This window comes from Polistes fuscatus, unplaced genomic scaffold, assembly GCF_010416935.1.
Source record: "Polistes fuscatus isolate 324 unplaced genomic scaffold, CU_Pfus_HIC Scaffold11, whole genome shotgun sequence".
NCBI classification, from domain to species: Eukaryota; Metazoa; Arthropoda; class Insecta; order Hymenoptera; family Vespidae; genus Polistes; species Polistes fuscatus.
Window position 1 is genome coordinate 6,662,253 of NW_025113009.1, and position 25,685 is coordinate 6,687,937.

At 39.0% G+C, this 25,685-nt stretch overlaps 1 protein-coding gene across 11 annotated transcripts in view; it reads left to right on the top strand.

The window, feature by feature from the left end:
* LOC122526224 overlaps positions 1-25,685 on the top strand; it is a 218,115-nt gene that overhangs the window by 72,247 nt on the left and 120,183 nt on the right. For 2 of the 11 annotated variants that reach the window (XM_043649478.1, XM_043649477.1), the window contains exon 4: positions 8,470-8,727. The exons of the other annotated variants lie outside the window; for them this stretch is intronic. The gene's annotated coding sequence lies outside the window, so the exon portion shown is untranslated. The remainder of the gene's footprint in view (positions 1-8,469; positions 8,728-25,685) is intronic. 11 annotated transcript variants of the gene reach the window in all.

The window sequence follows — 25,685 nt, forward strand, 5'->3', positions numbered from 1 at the left end:
ATGCCACTTAGGTTAATTACCGTGTTAGAGAATCGATCGATCTGTCGACGCTTCGTAAACTTTTTGTTAACCTTTGAACGAACGATCGTTATATTCTCACACTTGTGCATATTTTCGTGCAAAGCATAGACATCATGGTGAGATAAAACGAAAGGAGGGGGAGAGAGAGGGGGAGAGATCAACAGCCACACATGATCCTCGGTACCTATCTCTACTGTATTACGTAGAATCCATTTGGAGTTTATTCGCCAATTAGTCGATCGGCAATATCTCCCGTTAATTCATGAGTCGAAAATCAACCAATTAGTCGCGCCAGCCAGTAGTATTATTAATTATAGCGACGATCGTAACGATAACGAGAGGATAAGGGATGTCGAAGCGGTTACAACATACATACTCGCCTTTCGTAAAATGAATTTTATTTCTTTGCAGAATTAAATCATCCCTCGCTCGTTCGTTCGTTCGTTCGATCGATCGATGGTGTTACACGTTTTAGAATCTATAGAAAATGATTTTCTTTCTCTGCCGGATAGTAATTACGAATTGCTAGAATTTATCAAATAATTATCTACCTACATCCGTGTATCCTACTAACTGATATCGATTCTCGTCTCCAGTTCTCTCTTAATCTTAATTTCCTTCGTAACAATTCGTTACGGTAGGGGTTTGTATTATGCTGACTTCATGTCCATGTACTGACAGTCCAATCGTTTTGTTTGAATTTTTTTTTCTATTGTGTGGGCAAGTTCGATGCACCACATATTTTTGACAATTTCATGAAGAAGAGAGAAACAAAACGAGTATTATCGTTCATGCTCGGAGCTCCGTTACTTTCTGCTCTGTTCTGCTCCACATGTAACTACAGCCTACAGTTGCAATTACAACGTGTGCGCTTTGAATAAAAATCGTTAAGCGTAGAGGGACGACGCATCGACGATACAGGAGTAATTGCGCGATCATAAATCGAGATACACGTTAACCGAATCCAGGATAGCGAAATCACACCGGTGTGAAATTGCGAATGCCGATGCTCGATTGGAAAAACGAAATTGCTCGCAAATATCCTACGGTTCCGCCTATCGATAACACCCTTTTTTTTACGATTTAACGTATGTACCTTCATTCTTCTTCTTTCTTTTTAACTTTCCTTTATTTTCAAGTTTTCTCTGACACGAATCTTTCCCGATGTTCAACGAAGCAGAATTTTTCTATTAACAAATATTAACCCTTTGCATTCGAGAACTTTTTCTCTCGGCTAAACAGCAACTTCAAACGATTTTTAATGTCCAGAATAACCTTTCCTCCAGTGCAAGCGGTTAATTTTTTAAAAATCTAACATGGATTTATTTGAATATTTATTTTTCTCATTATACGACCGTTATATTCAATCGAATTTGATGAAATATTTATTTCCTAAATTATTCGTATTTCCTTTAGCGAGTGTTTAAAAATAATGTAGGTAACAATAAAATTGACTTGCCGTTTGTGGTCATTATTACTAACGAATCGCGTCGACAAGCCGCATTGCATTTCAATAGCTTTAATGAGAGAGCTCGTTCTAATTACCTCACGAATACAATATATTTTACTGCATTTTTTTGATTATCTCCATCGCAAATTTACTTTTCAAACAAACCTGTGTGTATTTGACAAAATATTCAATAAAAGTACATTATTCGTCGTAATTGTTTAACATCCTAAAAAAATTCAATCGCGTATATCGGTGCTATTAATTATTTGCGATCGTCTTCAAACTCGTGAAACTTACAATGCGTTAATTAAAAATAATAAGTCGACAAAATCGTAAGTTTTATTCGCGTTGAAATCCCACTGTTGGTTTCTCTCGTTAATCAGGATAATTGATTTCAGCGGGCGTGCACGAACGCGGAAATTAATCATCGAAGCGATTCTTTGCCGCGCAAGACGCGTTAAATTTCGCTCGAGACTTTTGCCTGGCCCGAGTGAGTGCGTGTTTGTAAAATCATTAAATCCTTCCACTCCCTTGATCGAGCTAGAGTTATTTCACTACCTGCACAGACATCTGCTCCTGTAATTTTCTTTTTCTTTTCTTTTCTTTTCTTTTTTTTTTCTTTTTACTTCATATTTCCACCCCACTTTCGACATTTTTTTTAAGCTTTTTCTTTTCTTTTCTTTTTTCAGTATCTATAATAATCCGCTTTGTAAGCTTGGTATTAGAACGAGCTACGTTTTTTCTTTTCATTGAACATATGCAACGTAAAGATGTTTTTTCTTTTCTTTCCTAATCCTTTCTCTTTATTAAACCATAGCGCCGAGCCACTAGAACAAGCTGAATCGATCCTCTTGATTACGACGAAGAGATAACTTCGTCGATTTCAGGAAATGCTATCTCACAACTTTCATAAAGGAGATTACGAGGAAGGAAAGTGATCATATTCGAATCTATTCGTCGTTTAGCTTCGATACAAATGTTCACTGATCGATTAATCAGAGTAATACGTTTCTTTTTCTCCTTTGATTAATCTCATTAAGAAACGATACAAGTTCGAGGTGAGAGGCGTTATTCTGACATATTTCATCGCGAAATAATAATAATAATTATTATTACAAGTTTTCGAACGAATTTCACGAAGGGAAAGATATATTCTCGTAAAAGTTCGAATTAATTTGCAGCATTCTACTTCTAAAAATAAATGAACTATATCGAAAAATCTTAGACACTAGAAATTAATTAAAAAGTTGCAATTTTACAAACTCTTAACGAGAACTACACGGAAGAAAAAAGAAATTGTTTATTTTATATTTCAATGAAAAATCTGTAATATCTCGATGTTATATTTAAAATTTCTTATGACACTTGAAAATAAGAACAGACACCCTTATATTACATATAATCGGATCGTTCGATAAAGAGGAAAGGCACAGCGTTAATAATGTCGCATCGATTAGACAACCGAGGAAGGAGGCGTGGACGCTCTTAGCAATTATTTTTCATCGGAGGAGAACGAGCTAATGAACGTTCGTTAAAAACCGACACGTAGAGTACCTCGTGGCAGGAGCATATAAAAGAAGAAGAGGGAGAGAGAGAGGAAAGATGGCAAGCAAGCAAGCAAGCAAGCAAGCAAGCAGACAGGCTCGGCCTCGAGCGTTAAGAGCGAGCCACTCGGGCGTGGAAACGAAAATAAAAATATGTGTTATCGAGAACAGACCGTGACTTTCTCCCTTCCTCTCTCGCGTGTCTGAAAAAGATGGTAAAAGCTGGAATAATGGAGAAAATAAGAGAAAATGAAGATGAGTGAAGGTACGGGGTAACAAAAATTGGTCGAACCTGGAGTGGTAATAGTAGGGGTGATAGCGGTGGAAGCTTGGTAAGTGAACAAAGTCTGTGTTGGGATGAGCTAAAGTCAGGGAGAAAGAGAGAGAGAGAGAGAGAGAAAAGGATAAAACCTCTTTGGGTTGGTCCATGGAAACGTTCGATAATTACGTATGAGCAGTAAACCGTACAAGGCCGTAAAGAACCGGCGTTATGTACCAACACATGAGCGTGTTGAGCATGTATCGTCGTTTTCCCAATTTCCTGCTTTCTGTTACGTCGCTCCCAATTTCTTCTCTCTGTCTCTCTCTCTTTATGGTGTAGGTATTTACGCTTTATTCAACTTTTCTACATAAATTTATTGCAAATAATCGTTGCTCGATTAAATACTGTTCGGTAATTGAATCCTTCTTCGGTTAAAAGGTTTCGTAAATTTAAAGGACATCTAAATTAAAAGTATTGTAAATGTATTCTGGTGTTTAACGTTTTTTTACATAATTTTTAGCATAAAAGAAACTCGAGCTTTTTTATTAGTACTTTTTTGTATCAACAAGATCGTGATTAGATTCTTCGAACGATAAAGTAGGTGCTAATAAATTGGTATATAATGTCTTCAAACGTCTGTAGAGAGAAAGTATCGTTTCGTTTCTTTAATCGTGTTATTTAATTACAATTTTATTGCTCGTCAACGAACTCTTACGTGTGAATCGTAAAGAGAGTATTAAAACGAAGATAGAACGAGCTTAAAATGAGCTGTTACTTCTTTTCTCTTCTATGTTTTCCTTTTTACTATAGGGTTGTACTTTTTCCTTTTTCTTTGGGGAACTCGTTTAGCACTACTTAAATAGGTCGATTTATTTCTCCTATGGTGACTATACTTTTGTAATCTAGGCGATTAAAAACGAAGTATTTGTGCATGGTACTAATTACCCCCGCTGTATTTAATATTTTTTATTCTTTTTATTTAATAAAGTTTACAAAATCTTTGATAAAAATGGACGAATTTTGCTCGATTCTAAGAGATAAACGAAGTAATTATTCACAATGTAATAGAACAAGTTAGCAAAGGGAGGATTGCGTGAGACACGTTGAAACGAGGAGAAGAGGAGAATAGTCTAAAGCGATTCGCCAAACCCCCGTGAAATTCGCATAGTTGATTCACTTACCTAATCATCCCTGTCGTTCTACAGTCACCCCCTTTCGCGACTCCGCTTCGAGTCTCGAGAATCACGAGACGAACTTGGAATCACCGTTCAACGGAAACGATCGATAATTCAATCGCCATTATAAGAAAAAAAGATTGAAGAGAAAATTAACGAATTATTATTATATTTATCATTATTATTTTAATTAAGAATTATCATATTATATTTCTAAACGATTTCAATTTCTTTCGTTAATTGTTTTTATTTTATTTCAAAGGAACAAGGGAAATAACTTCAATCATCGAGATTACAAATTCTTTGAAAATTCGTGTCACGGAGAGATTCGCGTAAACGTATGCTAACGTATAGAGGAGAGAGAGAGAGGAAAATGCAGAAGCGGAAAATCGAGAGTGCACGTACTTCACAGATAAATTCACGAGTTAGACATTCAGAAAAATTCTCCGTTGGTTTTACGTACCACCGACGCAAACGTGCGTCAAAATAGAGAGAGGGTGAGAGAGAAAGAGAGATAGAGATAGAAGAAGAGAAAAAAAAGAAAGTAGAAGTCAAGAGGAAGGTTGTTACCGAAAGAGAACAAGATGGTGCTGAGAAAGCAGGCGAAGATGAAGGAAAAGCAGTGCAAGAGAGGTAATGCTCCTGACGGCGTCGTGCTTTTCTTGCGTGTCTGATGTGGGTTGCAAACTCCAGAATACGTGCCACATATTGAAACGATAAACGCGAAGTCATACATCCTAAGAAAGAAGAAAGACGAGAATACGAGACAAAAATAGATCAAAAATGGTCTAACCAAAATTTATTCTATTTTTTCTTCAACGATATTTGCATCTTTCGAATCGTTCTTTTAAATAGTATTCCTTTATTTCTCTATATATGGATGGACTTAGCTGTAAGCAAACGGAAATAACCTGGTACGGGTATGAGAAAGACATATAGATATAGATAGAGATAAAGAGAAGAGAAGAGGATAAGAGTGAGAACGAGATGGAGAATCAGGAGACAGGAAACAGGAGCGATGAGGAGAGAAAGACATTCGACCCTCTATAGGGAAATATCCATAATGCGCATTTGCAATTTCAATGCTTCGGCGAACCCCACCAAGTTACCGAAGCGCAGCTACCCTTCCCCTCCTTTTTACTCGGTTTCGCCTCCCTTTTCCTCCCCATTCATTCTTCTCTTCCTTCCTCTAGAGAAGCCCATAACGCCTAGAGCGAGCCCTTACGCGCGTCAACGGCCCTTTCCTCTATTTCCCACCAAAACTCGACTCGGCGGCGGCTCTCTTGACGCAACTCGCGTCTCGTCGCTTCTCGCGCGTGATCAAATGGGTTCTCTCTCACTCTCGGCAACCCTTGGATTTCGAAATCCCGTCTGACGTCAAGAGAAAGATAGAAATACAGATAGGGGAAAGAGTGAAAGGGAGTGCCTACTCCACCCCGTGGCATAACGCGATACCTCATCCCGTTAACTTTACTTTCGAGTGGTAGAACGCATCAGGGGTCTCGAGGGTTGAAACCGTATCTTTATCTTTCCTACGATTCTACCGATTCCCTTACATTCGATTTTTAGACGTTCGACTTTAGGAACGATCCCTCATTGTACGTTTTCTCTGTGGACTTACAATTAATGTCAAAATAATATTTTTCTTTTGATTAATTTAGAAATATTCGTAGTTTTATTAAGATATAGAATTTATCGAGAAATGACAACGCTCGGGGCAAATATCTTCCTTAAATGCGACATCGTTCGTTATTTTGAATGGAACTCTGGAAAGAACTTGGATTGTTTTTCGGAATTTCGCATATATCCCGTTAGCCCCTCGGGCACGATGGGGAAAATGGTGAAAAGCATAGGCGAATGCGGTTTTCAAAGCCAACGCGATGAAACGTGTTGGAACCAACTAGACTCACCGGGCCCGTTTACCTCTCGAGCCCCACTCTCTTCTACTTTTCTTCTTTTTCTCTTCTCTTTTTCGACAATTTCAGAAAAATTGAATTTTAGCCAACCCTACCTTAGCCCAACCCAGCCTAAAGCTCCGACCGCTTATCTCACGATTATCTCGAACGATGCATTTTCCCAATTTCAATTCATTACGTTCAACGCTCCATCGGGCAAAATAATCCATTTTCTCTGGCGGAGCTTTCACATTTTCGACTTTTCTATCCTTCTCTTACGAACATATCTCGACTATCCTCATTATCTCTAAAAAGAATAATAAGGTATAGATCAAATAAGATTCTTCTGTCGTTAATATCCAATTTATTTGCAGATAGCATCGTTCACATTTACATCATTGCATACATATTAAATATAATATATTCACGTACAGAGAGATGGATAAAGAAAGTGGGGGAGAGAGAGAGAGAGAGAGAGACGTTACGAAAACTACTTTAGCCCCAGTTATTCCTACTACCTATTTGCGAAACTCGAGTTTGAAGCTTCTCAAACGACGTGGACACCCGTTAGAGACACGAAAGCACTTCGCGAAGTGGCATGTAACACGGTACGGTGGTGCGATGGCCATTTCGTATGGCGAAGCAGTCGGGACTCGATAAATCTGATGTCGATTGAAATATTGCCTTCTTCCATATCCCTCGCAGCCCTGATTTTACCTCCTACTTTTGTCGATTTCTCTCTCGCTCGCATAACGATTCGTATATATTCGGAAGAGTCCGCACCACCCCTCGTATTCATCTTTCCAAGTTCTTAGTTCACCTCGTTTCTCTGACTCTCTTTTCGTGGTTTAAGCCACCGAGAAAGTACTTGACAGGAGAAAATGTAGAGGGTGGAAGAGGGTTGGTTGGTTGTCGATGGTGGTAGTAGTAACGGTAGTGCGGCTGGGAATAAATTCCAGGAAAGTAACGACCGCGATATGAAGCTCGGCGAATTTCATTCCAGCCCTGTTCCACCCCTATTCCTTTTCTGCCCTCTTACTCTCCTCTTCCTTCTCCTCCCACTTGAACCTACTATTCCTTCTTTTACTCGCTTTTCTTTTTTCCGCTGCTTACCGCGAAAACGTGTCGATACGTTAACCTCTGCGAGGCAAACGCTTATCTCGGCTTCTCTTCGTTCTATTCTTTCAAGACCTATATACGTATTGCGATGCTCGCATACCTTTTTATCGACTTAGCAACGTCATCCGAGAAAAGCGAGGGGAGGATTCATTTCCCATAGAGGAAATTTCCAAATGTATCATCTGTTATTTTCTTACTTTTTCTTATTTTTTCCTCTCGCACAGTTAATATTCAGCATCTTCGAAGTTTTGGTCTTTTTCATTACTCCCCCGTTTCACGAGTCGTTGTCGTTTTATTTGTACGGTAAACGTGCCTCGGGAGGGAAAGCTACGCAGCTGCTGTGATTCGTTTGCTAATTGTTTTAAGTCGCGCGTCTCGCGACCGCGAGCACGTGGTACTAATTACCTTTTATATCATAAAGCAGCGATATTTTATGGTAGCAGTAATTCCCCACGACGAAAGCGAGGAGCGTGAATTTTCGGCACTAATTACCTGCTTGCTCACGCGCGCAAGTCTGAGAAGGAGAAACGACCAAGAGAGAAGCCCTGAGCCGTGAGAACGCGACCAACTATGTTTCATAAATTTATATCATTACCTTTCCTTTTTCCTTTTTTTCTCTCTTTTACTTTTTTTTAACACTAATTACATATACAGTAACGTAAAACCAATAGAAAAAGTATTAGTGACATTTAATTGTGTTCTAACGTTAGGGCGAATTTCGCTTTAAAAATCGGTAACATTTCTAAAAGCATCCTAACGTATAATTGCAATTGTATTTATTCGAATGTTTCTGATTTCGCGAAATAGACGATTGGTCATCATCGTTAAATTTCGTTTTAACGAAAAGCAGGTTAATCATCTGGCGATTTCTCGGCCGATTTATTTAATGCCGTTTCTCCTTTTTAACGTCGTCAAACGTAGTATAAATGAGGCCAGACATTATCTCTAATAGCTGCGATAACGGTAACCATTATTCATATCTTAAGTATCGCTTATCCGATAGGTTCGCGAAAACGGAGAAAAAAGGATCGGCTGGCACGAGAAACAACCGACTTAATTTGAGCGCGTGCGCGCGCGACCGAGCACAAAAGACTCGTCCGCGAGCTCACACGAGTTCGCACGATCTCACGCGAGCTCACGCGATTTACCAACGCGAGTCGGAATAAATTAGGCAAGAGGGGAAGGAGGCAATTCATCATCATAGACCGTTCGTAACGGAAGCAACGATTACCACCGCCGACAAAGTACAACGTCCTTGAAGGTAATAATTGTTTTTCTTAAACATTTGTGTGAGTCATCGTATCTATATTTTTTAATTGAAATAAACAAGTGTTAGTTTCAAAGACTTATTACTTTTTAATAGATATTTTGTTCTAAATAATATATATGAAGAGAAATCACAGGTTTTGCAGAAAGTGTAAACGTGTATATGTGTACACGCGTTAGCTCGTTTTAACGTAGATATCACGTAAGAATCGACACGGAGAAACGTAATTAATCGTATGGTACTCTTGGCTTTTTCCGTCTTTCTCTCAGGTGGCCTCGGCACGACTAAACACCGTTTCCTCGTCTACAGTTTCATTACTTATTACGAGCCGGTGATAATGGAAACGTTATTAATTGCTTTCTCTCGCGGAACCGGCGACGTTGAGGCTTACCATATGGCACTGATTAATCACTGTGACCGATATCGAAGTACCTCATTCTCTGTGTACCTTGCTGGGCGCGATTAAGTTTGCAGTACAAACATCGCCAAGAGCAAATTGCCACGTCCTCGAGATACTCCCACCCACTCGTTGCACCCTTACTTCCTCCTATCCATCACATCGTCTGCTTTTACCCTTTAATTATTCCGATATCGTCTTCGATATTCCACCTATCCCTTGTCTTGCGTCTTATTTACGAAGCAAGAAAGGGAGAGAGTTTTCAATTGTTTGTTGAATTTGATCGAAACAAAAAATCGCGTACGGTAAGAAATTTATTTAAACAATATTTGACAAAAGATAAACAAGGAGTTTTAGGTAACGTGTAAGCAAACTTTTGATCGGTAGTGTATGCAGCCGAAAATGATCGTTCCGTTTGCCGTTAGAAAGGTGGTAGCAGTCTTGACCATTGAGGTCAAGATACCGGTACAACGTTTCGGCTTTCGCAAGGTTTACCCTTTTCGACTGTGGCCACCCTTCGACATCACCTTTCCACCGCTAGTACTACGTTCCGAATATATCCGAAACGTAATGGCCAGTGGTTTAATCGCGGTAGCCAGTTAACGCTAACGGGACGGACAAGAAAAGGGTGAGTGGATGGTAAATGGAACATAGAAGATAAATCATAAAGGGTCTCTCCATTTAACTCGATCGGCTTTAATATATTATATGTACTTATGTATTTAATATTATGAACAAAAAGTTTCAAATAAAAAAGGATCGTCGTTGGATATAAAATCAAATAATCAATAAAACCGTTTCCATTTCTTGTGTCATAATATTATTTGATAAATTTCAAAGTAGAGAATAAGGGCATATAAAAAAAAGAGATAAGGCTATCGAGTTAAACTAAGCATCCTGTATAATCGGTGACATTATAATTTGACTTTTCGGAGGATTTAGCAGAGAGTAGACGATTGGTGGATCGGTAGGAGGAAAAACTGGCTCGTCGAGCTCCGAGTCGGTTATCATTTCATTATTTCCGTTAATTTAATATCCGTCGAGCCACGAGCCCCGACGTCGCGTCGTCGTCGTCGTCGTAGTAGTAGTAGTAGTTGTAGTTGTCGTTGGAAGAGTCATGGAGAAGTAGATAGAAAGAGGGGGAATTGGGGAGTTTGTGCTCGGAGAGACATCTGACTTGTTAATTTTTCCCGCATAAATTTCAGACCGCTCGCGAGCTTTTAATTGATTCGACCGAGCCATCCCATTCTCCCTTTTTCTCTCCCTAACCTAAACCACAACGAGGTAAAAGGCGGGGTGTGCATCCGTGCTTGTTTTCTGTCACCGAGCACGAAGGGAAGAAGGATGGAGCGCCGTCTCGTCGCCGTCGCCGTCGCCGTCGCCGTAGCCAGAATTTTCTCCGAGTCACGATGACTGCGTGTTTCTTTCGTTTCTTCTTCGTACTTTCGTCTTTCGCCTTTCTTAGGGGATTTCAAGTTACGCGTCCCAGCCTTATTTTCCCGGTGGTCGCCCGTTTAATTTTAATCCCCATCGAAGTTCCGATTGGAAAGAAAAAAGATACGACGGAAATTCGTTCGTTCTTTCGTTCTTTCGTGCTCTTCTTTCCGCGCACGGAAAACCGACCGAAGAATTTCTTTTTCTTTCTCAAAGCAAAAGCTTTTTCGAATCGAGCCGGACTTGTTTCTTTGTTCTTTTTTCTATCTCCCTCGCTTTCGACGGAAAAGGATGATTCGAATGAGTTCGCATATGTTTCTGGAATTAAGAGAGAGAGAGAGAGAGAGAGAGAGAGAATGAGAATATATGTTTTGAACAGTGAACACGAGATATTTGCCGACGAGCGATACGGAAATTACGATGGGTATTCTTTTTTTCCCCCGGAAAGTTTGTATTTTTTTTTTTTCTCAAATGAAATACTCAGAATACCTATTACATTTTCGAACGATATTTTTACTCCGTCATCTGTATAGCAAAGATACGAGAAAGAGAGGAAATGTTCGCACGAGTTTTTTAAATTTCAACCCTCGAGATTAAATGTAAATTCCGTCCGTTTCCGTTAGCGACGTCGTTCTTCTTGTTTGCGGGAAAACTGAAATGGAACAAATAACTCGTACTTTGCGATCTCGAAAGGTTTCTCTCTCTCTCTCTCACTCTCTCTTTCTTTCCTCTGTATCTACCTGTCTATCTATCTATCTTTCTCTTTCTTCTCTGGTGGAATGATTTTAACTTCGTAAAGGATGAAAAATTCGACGCTACTTACACGCATATTCACTTAGAGAAGCAATAATGGTTTATTTTTTTCACTTTTTGTTTTGTTAACCAAAGTTTCTCTCATTTCAAGTAGATATCTAATGTTGCCTTAAGAATATCCAGTTGCGAAGACACCCAATAAAAAGTAATTATCGGTCGTATTTTGATTATTATACGATACACCGTAGTATAGTTAGAAAAATTGAAAAGTACTAGTCCTTGTGGATAGCCTCGTTTTGGCCGAGGACAGAGGACTTTCCGAGCTCCCTCAGCAATGGCATTTCTCCAACATGACTAACTCCTCCTCTTTCCTAGTGTCACGCGGCACTAGAAGAACTCTTCAGACTCTGAAAGGTACACGAGAATGGTCGAGAAACTCTAATTAGACGTGGTACTAGGTACTTACTAGGTAGGTATGTATGTACGCGCCAGTAGATGGAGAAAAGGGCTACAACTCGAAGGGTAAGAAAAAAAAAAGAAAAAATAGGAGTCTTTCTACGTTCCACGTATACTACATATACATATCTAGCACGTATACCATATACACGTAAACCGCGAGTATAGTATATAATTCCATTTACATTTTCTTACGAGAAGAAACGATTACCTAATTGTCTCATGTAGAAAATGTAGATAAAAATGATATGCATGGAAAAAAAAAACTGGTAAAATACTTTGGTTGTTCTCGTTTCCCTTGATCAACGACGTCCATCGACCCTCCGTAGACGTTTCGAGTACACGTTTATCGTGTCCCTCTCCGTTTTCGCGCCAAGTAGTGCGAGGAGCACGAATTTATCGTGACTCGTATATACTCGCGTGAACGAATTATACAATGTTTCTATATACGTGCATGTAGGTGCGAGCACGTGAGGGATATGATTTTTAACGATAATGAATTCGAAAGAGCGAGCAGCAGGGTCGATTCGATGGCAACGAACGCGCCCGAGAAAAGGAAGAGCTTGACCTGGTTCAGATTTCTACCTTTACTACTTTTCTATATTCTCGTTTTCTCTGTTACTCGCGATCGGAAAAAGACTTTTCAAAGATCTGCCGCTCGGAAATAGTACGAATTCAATCGATTCGATATAACCGTTCTCCTTTATTCTCGCTTTAAACGTATTTCGTTGTTTCGCTTTAATGGAAATTAAGATTCCGCCTGTTCGAACGGATATAAAAGCAATAGAGTTTTTTGAATTTTGTTCTCTCGAAAAATGCTCACTCGACCGCGATAAGAAACTTCCTACGTACCTACCTACTTAAACGAATAACAAAAAGAACAGTCGAAAGGAGGGAGAAAACGCGAGCATATCAAATTACAATGCACGTTGAGGATGGAATTCATTTTTAATTATAATCGTGGCTGTGTAAAATATAAAGTTACTTTTTATTCGTGCACCCGCGCGCTATGCTGACTATCTTTTCATTAAACTCGACGTATAAATAGTTATGATAATACAATATTTGAATTTGTAGGTACTCCAGACAAGATACTTCATCAAAATACGAGTGATAATAATATACAAAAGCATTTTAAAATGTTTAATTTAAGCATTAATTACACTATTATGCATATATGCGGGATATTCTTACGAAGAAGACTGACTCTCTTACTCATTTATTCATATAAAAAACTACAAACTAGAAATAATAAAAGAAAAGGCAAATCGTAATAACAATGATATTAATGAAAAACATTAGATTATTGGAAAAAAAAAAGAGATAAGTGTATAATTAGTAGAAACGTTTTTGAAGGAAACGTTTAACAAAATATTCGTAAGGAGGAATGTTAAGATCTTTCAGGGTTAGAATAATCTCGCTCGGACAAACAAGAATTTCGTCCGTGTTTTAGTCTAGGTTCTCTCTTACCTGTCCTCGGAAACCCTCCGACGTGTTTCGTTGCGTTCCGTGTGCGCCGCCGTCTGGTTAGGGTAAAAAAGGGAGGGCTCGAAAAGAAGAGCGATTCGTTTTCATTACCAGGACCGTTCCAGGCAAGTTCCGAGCGGGTTGATGCTCGGAAAAGGGACGGAAAAGCGGAGGGTGGGTTACTTGCTGGGTGATGGAGCTGCTGGATGAAGGGAAGAAAGGGAAACTCCCCCAACTCGGTCCACGAGAGAATTCCACTTGCAGAGTAAGTACTGCAGGAACGCGAGTGCCCTGGTTGGTGTTGGTGGTTACGTTACTGCATTGGTATTAGTAGGTACCTTCCAGTATCGGTATAGTTTCACGGACTCGCCTGTATTTCTCTGATCCTTGTGTACGCGAGGGAGGCTTTATACGTTTGGAGAAGAGAACGTGTTGGTGAACCAGGAGCTTGAACCGAGAGGAATAACCGAGTGTCTACGTAAATGTATGGATATCTATGTATGTGTATGCGACAGTGGCTTTCAAACCTGACTCTACTTTGCAATTCAATTCAATTATCGAACAATAATCGGGTAGAAGGTATATTAAACTTTAGATGTACGAAAGAAAACACAGTCAAACGATCATCGTGTCGATAGGTCATAAATATTAATCCGTTAAATGAGATTATTTAAATAGCTATTATTAGAATTTATTATAAATCACGCGATATCAAATTTCATTATAATAAAATATATATATATCATTTATATTTTTTTAAATGATATTAGGTGGAAAAATATTAGTGCTAAAATTGATGTCTTTGAGGATAAAGAAAATCGAAGGAAAATATTAGTTCTTAAATAGACTTCTCGAAGAAGAGAGAAGGTTGAAGATTTTGAAAACCCCTGAGATAGGTAGGTAACACACGCGATAGCTATGGTTTAGGCGAGAGTATGGTGCGGAGTCCAGCTGTTGGTGAGCCGACTCGCAGGTTCGCCGGAGCGGAGGGTATGTGGGGGTGTAAGTGCTGTTTCGTGTACGACCAGTTCCAGCACCCACCCTCTCCGTAGCGAGCCCTTGCGCAGAGAGTTGCGGGAGGCTCGCGGAACGAAACATCCGCACGCACTCTCCCTTCGACGTTGCTAAACCATCCCCTCCTCTTTACTATTACTACTACCCTTCCTTCCTTCCTTCCTTCCTTCCTAGCGTTACGCTTTTCTACTCTTGTCGGATGAGTTTGTTTCTACTACGCGTCTTAGGGTTGCGCCAATCTTTCATTTACACGAACCTTGCGTTTCAATTTAATACGGTATTTGTAATATTTTCCTGAAATGTGATTCGAATGACAAGATTTCAATTTGCACGTTATCGAAAGCTTGGGTATTCTTGTATTTTATTTATTTAATGATTGAAATATTGTCTATGTTATCGTTCGAACGATCAACTTATCGAATATCGTTGATTAATTCCTCGTTGAAGGGCGTAATCAAAAAAAAAAATACATAGACTATTGATCGAATTGAATAAAACATCGTAGACACGTAGAGATACTACACAAGCAAACGTCTACGTAAATACATTTTATTGGACTCGTTGAATCGTACGAATTCGCACCACTTTCGAACGTTTCTGGCACCGATCGTGGAATACCACCATGAATTAAATCAACGGGCAATCTTTCGGGAAATTGCCGCGAGCTTCGAAAGTACTTTGATCTCGTCCGCTTCATCAGGAGAAACGCGGCGTGTCGCGAATGCCATTCTCTATCCTTCTCTTTACTCGTTTCAGAGTAAATTTTTTATCGTTTTCGAAATACCTACTCGTGTTTTAACTTTCAAACTACGAGGGAAAAAAAATCTCATCGATTGTACTGCTTTCAAGTAATCGTAGCGAATCGAGATCGTTGTCGTTCCTGAAATTTGCACAAATTTTTTCAATCCACCACGAAAGAACGAACTAACCAACGAATCGCATTCTTTTTATCCCCGATATTAAAATGAAAATCATATTATTCCTTTTCGTCGCGGCGACGCGTCGCTTCAAATTGATTCGATCAGTATTCTCTTTGGTAATGGTATTAACATATTTATATTTTATTCTTTTATATAACGGAGGAAAAAAGAAGAATTCCAATTGATAGCTTTTAACGATCGTTTAAATATTAATCCATTTATTTCTCCAAGGTAGACGCGCGCAAATATGTGCCCATAATATTGAAACGCTAATTGTAAATGAATACCATATAATGTTGAGATAATGAGCACCGTTTAACGATTTGTATTTGACAATATCATAAAAATTACAATAGATTGATGTAGTTGAAAATAAGGAATAAATTGTTTGGTCTTGAACCAGTTCTATAACTATGAGTACACGTATACCACCAATCCATATAGAGATTAGAATTACGTAGTAACGATGTTGGGAATATCGGAAAGCTAATACGTAATTCTACGTCGTATCCGAGCGGTTCTAATTCGAGTCTCGCACATACACATGGCTAGATACGTAGTTACAGGTATATATACATAGGGATACTCGTGCCTACGTCGAAGAAGAGGGAGGCCTGCTTCGGAGGCTGGATCCTGTAAGTGACAGTAAACCGGAAAATCAATTCGCAGTCGAGTTAATTGAGGGTTACGAACGTAGCGATCCTCTGTAAAGGGCAAGCATGGCTGACCCCTCGGACGAACGTGTTTGGCTCGCAAACCAGTAGAAACTCTCCGAAATGAGAAACTTGGAACGTCGAGATCTCACGAACAGCCCTCTCTACGGTTCATCACGGTGCCAGAGAACTTCGAAGGCGGCCATTTTGATGGGATAGATATGCTAGATGGGATAGATATCTTCGTCTCTCATTCCTTCTTCTCCCCCAAAACTAGGTCGTGGCGACGTAAATCACGATTCATTATCGATCTATCCCACCCCACACCTCCCCTCCTCCCGCCCATTGACGTTGCGTTCGCTTTTGTTCGAAGAATAAACCGACGGAGGAAGATAAATGAGGATAGTAATTGATCTATTGCCTTTAAAACAGAGACAAGGACGGAACGTTATGTTAATTGACATCGAATGGATGGTGGTGCACCGGACGCGCTATCACGACCGATTGGAAATCGGCTGAATAATTTCACCGTATGGAGTAGTAAAAGGGTCTATGGAATCGTTCGTTCGATCTCCAATTCGATGATCTCTATCAATTTTTTCTCTCTCTATCTTTTACTTTTTATCTCTAGTTCCAATTAAAACCTAAATTCCTAAATCGACTTTAGTCCCGCACTTTTCTTCGACTTTTCTTCTAACTTCTAGCACATTAACATCCTATATTTCATTATTGTCGTGTGAGCTTAAGGAAAGAATATTAATGGCTTTCCAATTACTCGCGATGTTCTCCTTTTTAACGCGAGACTACTTTCTCGGCAAGAAAATCTAAGCGTTTTAATGATTATTATCGAATATAATCGATTAGTCAATAATTAATATCGAATAATAACGACTTTTATATTTTTTTTCATCCCTATCCTATCAAACAGGCAGATAAAATTCTCCTATTATTCTTCTCCAACGGATTTAATCGATAATACGAAAGCGGAGATTCCGCGTTTAATTTTGTCGATAATTTTACAGTGAAATCGCGAAAATTATATTGGAGGAAACGTCAGGTTATATCCAGCTGGGTTGAAAATTTTAAATTAGTAGGAATTAATGAACCGATTAATAATAGCCTCGCTCGTTAGCTTTCGTTCAAACGGGATTCTGGTGATTAAATTAATCAATTAATTATCAACCAATTGTAAGAACCGCATTGACGAGCATGCTCGTCACAAATTTCACTTTGCTATTTTTTCCTTCGATTATTTTCTTTTTTTTTCTCTTTTTATCCAAAGAAAATATATGTAAATCATTAATCTGTATCCACCGGCGTGTTTTCGTTAAAAGCTTTTTATGCGAGCCTATTTATTTACTTGTCAACTTCGTGCCCATTTAAAATGGAGTTTTATGTTCCTCCACGTAGCCGTTTTCTCTTGCTCGCACTTTTTTACTCGCCTCCTGAGTCTAAAATATATTTACACGTGTTCTTATTGCGGAACCCACCACCTCGTAAAAGTAATTGCCCCGTCTACGTTTAAAGTTCCTCAAGACCACTCCGCGTTGAAAATGCAAAATTGTATTCGCGATCAAACATTCCTTCGCTTCTTCTTCTTTAACACACGTGTATGTAATATATATGTTACGGTCAATGTAGAGTATCTTACCTTATGCAACCGTGAAAAAAACCCTAGAAAAGCACTGATAAAACAACGGTGCAACCCTGAACAAGAAGAGAAACAATTTTGTAGACTCCATCGATAGTTTAGCTTTGCTCGTTCAAAACTAAAACACATACTCCTATTCTCGAAGTTCTTAGAAACATTAATTAAATATTCGAGTAGCAATAGTTTAAGATCTATCGAGGAGACTCGTTAGCGATCGAAGTGGCATCAATCAGGTGGTTTAAGTTGTCCCACTCTAAGCTAACGCTGCCTTTTGACTGTGCCGACGTTAACTCGAGAGGGCGAGAATCGGTGGGAGAGAAAGAGAGAGGGAAAATTCGAATCCGGTGGAAAGAGAGTGTTGGTGGGGAGACTGGCGGCAGATTAGGTCGGACCTGGTGATAAGTGATCGCGGTTCCCAGCCTGAAACTCTAATTAATACCTAGCCGCTTCGTTTGAGCCCGTGACTTACGGCCCTGTCGTCCGGGCGCAGAATTACGCCCGAACTACCGACACAACGCTCCGTTGTCCTTCAGGGGCGGCGTGGCCATTTGTTATCCGGCAGCCGGCTGAAAGGGTGGCGTTCGCCCTCGCCACCTCAGCCCTTACAACCACCAACGCCGCTCGACAGGACCGCCACGTTCGAGTTTGGCGCCTCCGACGCGCCTCCGACGCGCCTTCGACGCGCCTTCAATCTCTACACATACATGTGTACTCGAGCATCTGTTCAATTCTTCTTACTTCTATGCTTTTCTTATTACCGTTAATCACTCTTGATTAAGAGGATTAGGAATTTTAGAATAACTTTATGTTTCCTGCCTTATTTATATATACAGCGATAGTTGTTAACGTGTATAAAATGTAGTAGATACGTGATACAAAACTGAATCCTTTTAATTATGTATTAATATATGTATAAACGTTTAAATTCTAAAACGATGAAATATTCTTAACAACGAGTATTATAATTTCATAAATTCGTAAGCAATTGGGGTATACGATTATTTTCATTTAAATCGAATAAATGGTCCACCCTGTCTGTCTATTCAACCGTACATCTATTTATCTCTCTTACTCGTACTTTTCTCGTCCGGCACGTACGAATCGATCGTAAATCTCATTGTTATTTTCTGAACACTCGATAATACGCGTACGTATATAGTGTATAGTATATAAATACAGGAGAGGGTGTGTTTTCTCCCTCCAGCCAAACGTTGAATGATCATGCACGTGTAAGAGCTTTTATTGTTTCGTCTCGACCGCGCTATTCGAATCGTGGATAACGATGAGCAGTCTATATCGACGAGCTGTCAGAGAAGTCCGATGGTATACAGAGAGCTGAAAAGAAAAGAGGAAAACATGCTTTCAGAAGTTGTTCGGTTTTCCTCCAGTACAAAATCCTATGTTTCTTCCTATCCAATTTTTTTAACGACCCTTTTCAAATACTTCAGAAATTTCATTAATATCGATTTCTCCAACTAACAATAAGATGCATACACGACCTGTTTACTCTCATGAGAATTACGTAGGTAAGTTTTACTCACTTTGCTATGCGAAACAACATCGTTAAAGTTCTTCCTAAACCTTCTTCGCGATGAAGTCAGAGTCAAGACACCGTGCTCTTCTTCTTTTCCTTCTTTTTATTTTTTTTTTTTCTTCTCCTCTATCCCTCTCTTTTTCTCTTCTATTCCTGATGTACCTTCATACGCGTCATCTCTACGAGCTTTTCTCGAGTATCTTCGTTATTTCAAGAGTCTACCATCAACGTGAATGATCATTTATATGATGAAAACGTCTCTTACGAATGAGTTATGGAGAGAATCGTGTTTATTTGCGAGTACTCTACAGATTAAATCGAATCATTTATGTCGTCTAATTATTTTGTTCATTCTTCCATATACAATCGAGGAATTTTTTTTTGTATTCAAATTTATCTTCATCCAAAGGAAATAATTCAGAACAATTAGCATAATTAACGCTTGCCGTACACGTTAGAGTTTCCTTTTAATGATAAGGAAAATCGCAAAGAGTTATGCGTTAGTAAAGACGGAATAAAGAGTAAAGGAGGAAAAGTAAAAGGGGGAGCAAAAGCGTATGTAACTATTTCGCCAAGTAGATCAAAGAAAAGATGTTCGAAGAGCTCCGTTGCCTCTTCTTACATTCTTTCGTAATTTCATCATTACCTACTTTATACTCGCTCTCAAGTTCATCGTTAGTCTCAATTTAAGATAGATAGATGTTGCAGTTTAACTTCTGATCATTTAGTCAAAGTATAGAGTATCCTGATAATTCGCGAAATTGTCGAATAACTGGCTCTTTTATCGATAATAGGTTCATTGTTTCTTACGCGTAAGAACAAAATATATCAAACGGTATAACTGACGATAGATAACATGTTGAAAAGGCAGGACTTGTAATATAAGATCAAAGGAGAGTTAAAAGCACGCCTAAACAATTTCATTCGTGATAGTCGTTCTTATTGCATTTCCGCAATAGTCAAGAGTTAAAGGTTAACGCGTAAAGCGATCGCGTGGCTAGAAAAACTCTTTTCAAGAAGAAACAAAGTAAAAGAGAGAGAGAGAGGAAGAGGGGGAAAATGGATTTGAAGAAAAAAAGGAATAAAGAAGAATATAAGATAAGAGGGGAAAGGATAGTAGTAGAAAAGGATAATAGTCACGCAACGAAAAGCTGAATATGACAGGATAGATCATAGGAAGTACGAGCTTAGCTTTTTTTTCTTTTCGTCTTTCCCCGGTTGAACCCCCGTGGCTGAAAACCCAAGGGGTTGGAGGTAGCGGTTAGATGCGGCCAGCCGATTAAGACGTCGATAAATAATATTAATTGCCGGCCGACTCGAAGCCCTTCGTTGGTGGTGGTAGTAAGCAACCCCCGCAGAGGTGTCGGTCCGGTGGAGGAGGATTTGGTGGTAGTAGTAGGAAGGGAGGGGATGTGTTGCGTTTAATCAATACCCACGTAATGCTGCTGCGGATGGATGATGGCAAGTGGAGTTGGTGGTGCGAGGTTAGCAGGGGATGGGTAGAAGCGAGAGGCCGGTAGTGTTGCTGTAAGTTTATTACGTAAGGCAGGGCTTCTCGACGCGCTCGACGCGCTCGACGCAGAGCTCGCCCGCCTCGAGTTGTATAATTAAAATTAATAATTCCACGGCCTCGATGCAGCCTCGTCTGACGACTCTATTTGCCGAGCCTTTACTCCTCTATCGTGCCTTCACTATTACCGTTTCTATCCAATAGACACTACTCATGGTTCCTTCATCTCCACCATCTCTCCTTACTAATCCTCTGATAGAGACCTCGCGTTATAGGATCTCTGCTACAATTTGCCACGTAGATACACGTTATCGACGATTATGCGAATAGACACGCACTTGCGATCTTCGATGAGATATAATAATGACGTTTGTTACGTGTTTCATTCATTTGAATGTTTGCTGAAACAATAAAATGTCGCTTTACATTTGATCGATAGGATTAAATAGGTTCATCGATTCAACAATAAACTATAAATAAAAAGACAGGGAGACATCGTCGTACACGGTCGATTCTTTGGGACGAAACAAAAGCGATTATTTGCTAGATTCAATATTTAATTTCGATAATCGTGAGTTGTCGCGTGCTTCTTTTTCGATGGAAACGCGGTTCTAAAAATAAAAGCGTTTTTGTATATCGATGGAGGTGCGATTACTCGATGCCTATTTTCCGGGTGACTTGACGTTGAACATGACGTTTCTGGCGCAGGAACTCGCCCGACTATGCATAGACTTTTTCCACTGCACTTCCCGAATAAACACTCGCATGTACTACTACGGCAAGCTCGCTGCTTGCATAAGTTTTACGGGCCGGCGATCACCCTCGAAACAAAAAGAAATGGATGAAATGAAAATCCGCGAGAAACAAGCGCGCCAAGGGTTCTCAACTTCGATGTTTGCGCGTATGCACTTATTATTTTGTTTTGCTTACGGAAAAGAGAAAAGCAACTAACTAAGTGTAATTTTTCGTTGAACAAACACATTCATTAATTATATTTTTAAATGATTTATTTAATCAAGGCAAAATTGGAAATGAGATATATCGGCATTTTGAATGATCGTCGTCCTAATCAGAGTGCGAGTTTGTTGGAAATTCAGGAAGGTTGACACGGACACGCACTTTGTGCTTTCCCAACTCGAGACTAACCTCCAAGATGGTACAAGTACTCGAGACACGCTTTGGGCCGCGAATGTTCTTCCACTCGAAAACGTTCGCGCCAATGTTTTATTTCTTTCTTTCTTTTCCGAGCAATGGAGTAACGATTACACTTGGCGCTCACCGAATTTCGAGTGGGCTACAAACTAAAGTGACCACCCACGACGACGGATAACTTGAGAAATGCCTCTAACGATTTATACTTTTGTTAACGCTTCGAGTACGTGCCCGAGCTTTTAACTCTTTTTCGTTTCGCTAATGGTGCGTGCCAGACCTTATACGATTTTTCCTCCCTCGTTTTCTCCACCCCCCTCCACGTTGTCTCTTTCCCCGTGATTCTCAGCATCATTATCATGAAATTCTAGTTACGTCGACATAGCTCGCACGAGAGAGCAATTTTACGCATTTCGGAGAATAATTTTGTTCATTCTTTGACTACGTTCTATTTCTTTTACTGATTATTTTTTCTCTTTCTATTTTTATTAGATTTCATTTTTATTACTTTTTCTGATTATTTTTTTGACAATCTCACAGACATCCGCTTATACGTATTTTATATTTTATTTTTAATCGCGAACTTCATCGGGGCATACCAGGAAGTTCTGCGGACGAGTCCCGATTAAACTCCAACAACTCGCTTCATCTCTCTCGTATTAAATATAATCGCGCAGAAAGTGAATGGTCGAAAGAGCGTAACGCGAACGTATCCTGCTTAGAACGAACAATGCGTGCATATAGTTTTAGTATTATTTTCGATAAGCACAGTGTTCCCAAATGTTACGTTCAAATATCGCATATACATGCAAATTGTCTTAACTTGATCGCTACTCGGAAATAGTTTAACTTCGTATATACTCCTGTTCGTTGTTCGTTACGGACGATTATGTTCTTCAAAAAAGAGAGTTCAAACCTCGTTCGTTAACTTTTATTTCTATGGAATGCTTAACAAAGTTGGTAACATCGTTGCGTTCATAGTTATTTAAACATATCGTTTTAAATTTCATATCAATTATTTAAGTTATACCGCATTTCAATAATCTCTCAATTTTACCGTAAAAAATATTTCATATAAAGTTTTAACAAATTATAATTTGTTACATAATTTTCTACGTTTGAATCAAATTAAATTCATCGATCAAAAGTAAATCCTACGACGTTCGTAGCTTATACACGAGCGCGAAGCCGTGTTTATAAGTTAAATGACATGCGTACATACGCAGGAACATAAAAGTCAAACGTACGTAATTTACAGTCGCGATTTAGTCAACTTTTCATTCTCGTGTAGTATACTGCGAAATAATTAGCTAGCAGACCGTTTGCCGCGGTAAATTATTTGACGAGCATTTATCGCGATACTTGGTCGATACTGTCGTGTTCTTAATCGGCCTTTAGCTACTACTCACTAACGGAAGAACCCGCAATTAAGAAGTTGTAAAGTGCTCGGACGGGTCGTCGAGTGTAAGTGGATAAATGCTCGCGGCTTTTCTCAAGATTGATCCGATCTCCGTTCTTTCACCCTCTTTCATTATCTGCCTTTTCTCTTTTTAGATTTTATTTACAAAAACCGTTGAGAAATATAGTCAAATTTCGCCGATCGTTTCCCAACTAATTGTAAGAAAGATTCTCTCCGAGTCAAAGTTTTCGATAAGGAGAGAGAGAGAGAGAGAGAGAGAAAACGGCAGGTGGAATCTTTCGAGAGAAAATCAGTTTTCTTCAATTTACGAGGACACTCGATCGAATTAATCTCATCTTTGATGGTTCACTTCGTGGCTGGATAAGCCCGGCTATTAGGAACTCTGCAAAGTAGTTGAATAGTGGCTTAACTTTGATTGGCCAAAGCACTCGCGTTAGCGATCACTCTTCGCTGTATCTTTTTGCTTCATAATAAGACGGTAATAAGCTTTACCAAGGGGACGTTCTATGAAAAAGGATGAACCTAGGTTGAAAGAGTTTTCAGTCAAGGAAAATATCTGCTTTGCAAACTTCCTTACGATTTCAATAAAAATAAGAAAGAAAAGACAAACAAATTGCTTACGATCCATTGTCATTTTTATTTATCGAGATCATTGTGTGCGTTCATATATTTAGTTGTTGCCTTTCGTAAGGATAATCGTCGTGTAGATACGTAACTTCTTCTCCGATGGTATAATTAGCTATTGGTAAGCAGGAGGAAGAAAAAAGTAAGTAGGAAAACTGCGGTAAAATTGTAAGGAAGCAAGGGAAGGTGGGCGCGGTAACCATTATGGAAAACCATTATGGAAAGTCGTTATTGCTCGATGACGACCACAATCTTATGCTTCCTCCTTCTACTTCTTCTTCTTGTAGTACCCTCCAACTTCTCGCAGCTCGTTCGAGAGTATTTTCCTAGACGGTCCGCGCCTATCTCGAGTGCTTTTCTCTTCTGAGCGTGTAAGTATCGTCGAATTCTACCTCGTTCTGTCGAAAATCTTTCCTTTCCTCTCCTCTTCCCTTTTCTTCTTCTTCTTCTTCTTCTTCCTCTTCTTCTCCTTCTTCTTTATTCGGACAACTTACTCTAAAACATTTTGAATTATGGCTATTAATTGGTGCTAAGTACGTATAGAAAAGAAGAATATAAAGAGAAAGATGGAATTTCAACGGAGATGATGATACAGTGTACCGTGGGATAAAACGACGAAGGACGAGAAGAATAATTTATTATATCCTGGGACACAATGTGCCTCTTCTGGAACAATGCGAAACGAGAAAGAGTGGAAGAATAATTTGTAAAAATGGTATTCCGCTTGTATAGTCGTGTCGAGAGTATTCGTTTTTCTCCAAATGTAAGTATCGTATAGTACTACGAAATCTATAGGGAAAAGTATAATTACGATTCATTCGAAGAATAGGCGGTATATTTGACAAATGAAATTCCGTATTCGCGATAAAAGCACAAGATTCGTTGTTACGTAAAAAAAGAGAAAATAAAATAAAGAAAGATAGATATATATTTATATAAATATGTAGCATATACATTAATTTAACTAGAAAAATAAGCACTAACGTATACTACAAGTTAAATTTACTTTGCTAGGAATATGAAATATTTGTAATGCATAGATTTAACTGTGTGCTAAAAGTTTCACTTAAAAAATTCCTATTATCTGTTATTTTTGTTGAAAAAATCTCTGCATAACAATATGACATTTGAATGTTTATCGAATATCCAATGTGTATCGAATATCGACGTGTCCAAATAAGTCGACCAACCGAATAGCTCGACAGAGTTATAATTATAACTTACGACATGCATTCTATATTTGCTAAGCTTGTTTACGTGACATCGGCAAATATAAGAGGAGTGTTTCGTCGAGCGAGTAAGAGTATGTTTGCTGGATAAATTCATGTGAAGAATTTAAGTTCGCAGATATTCGACCAACCGAACTCTGGGCACATAACTCACATGGGAAAATATTTCTCTAGACATTCGTTTGATGGATTAAAAGTTTACTTTGAAATCATTGATTCTCCTCGTTTATTCCTAAGGCATGAAATTTATGGTTATAAGATATAAGAAGAAAGAAGGGATGTTTTAGTCGTATTCGAACGTCCGGATATTCCTCGATCGAGTCATAAATCGAGGGTCACCAGAAGGTCTCGATTACCAAAGCAGAAGTCTACGAGCTTGAGATACGAACTCCATCCGATAACGATTTCCAGAGCTTAGATCCATTAAAGTCGGCAAAGTTATATATCTATCTATGTAACACGTATATAGATATGACTAAATACATAGACGATACGTATATGTGTATACCTATAAAGAAGCTCGATAGTAGTTTGAGAATTTAGTAGGCAAATATAAACTGACTCGGAAGAGTAGAAAATACGAGATCGAAATTTCTAGATAGTATTACAAGTATGTATCGACTATAGATACATAAGCATAGAAATGCATGGACAAATTTAATTTTAATAAATCTCAACTTATTTCGAGGACTCATCCGTTACGTATTGTGATTTATAATACTATTACGCGATATTTACGAG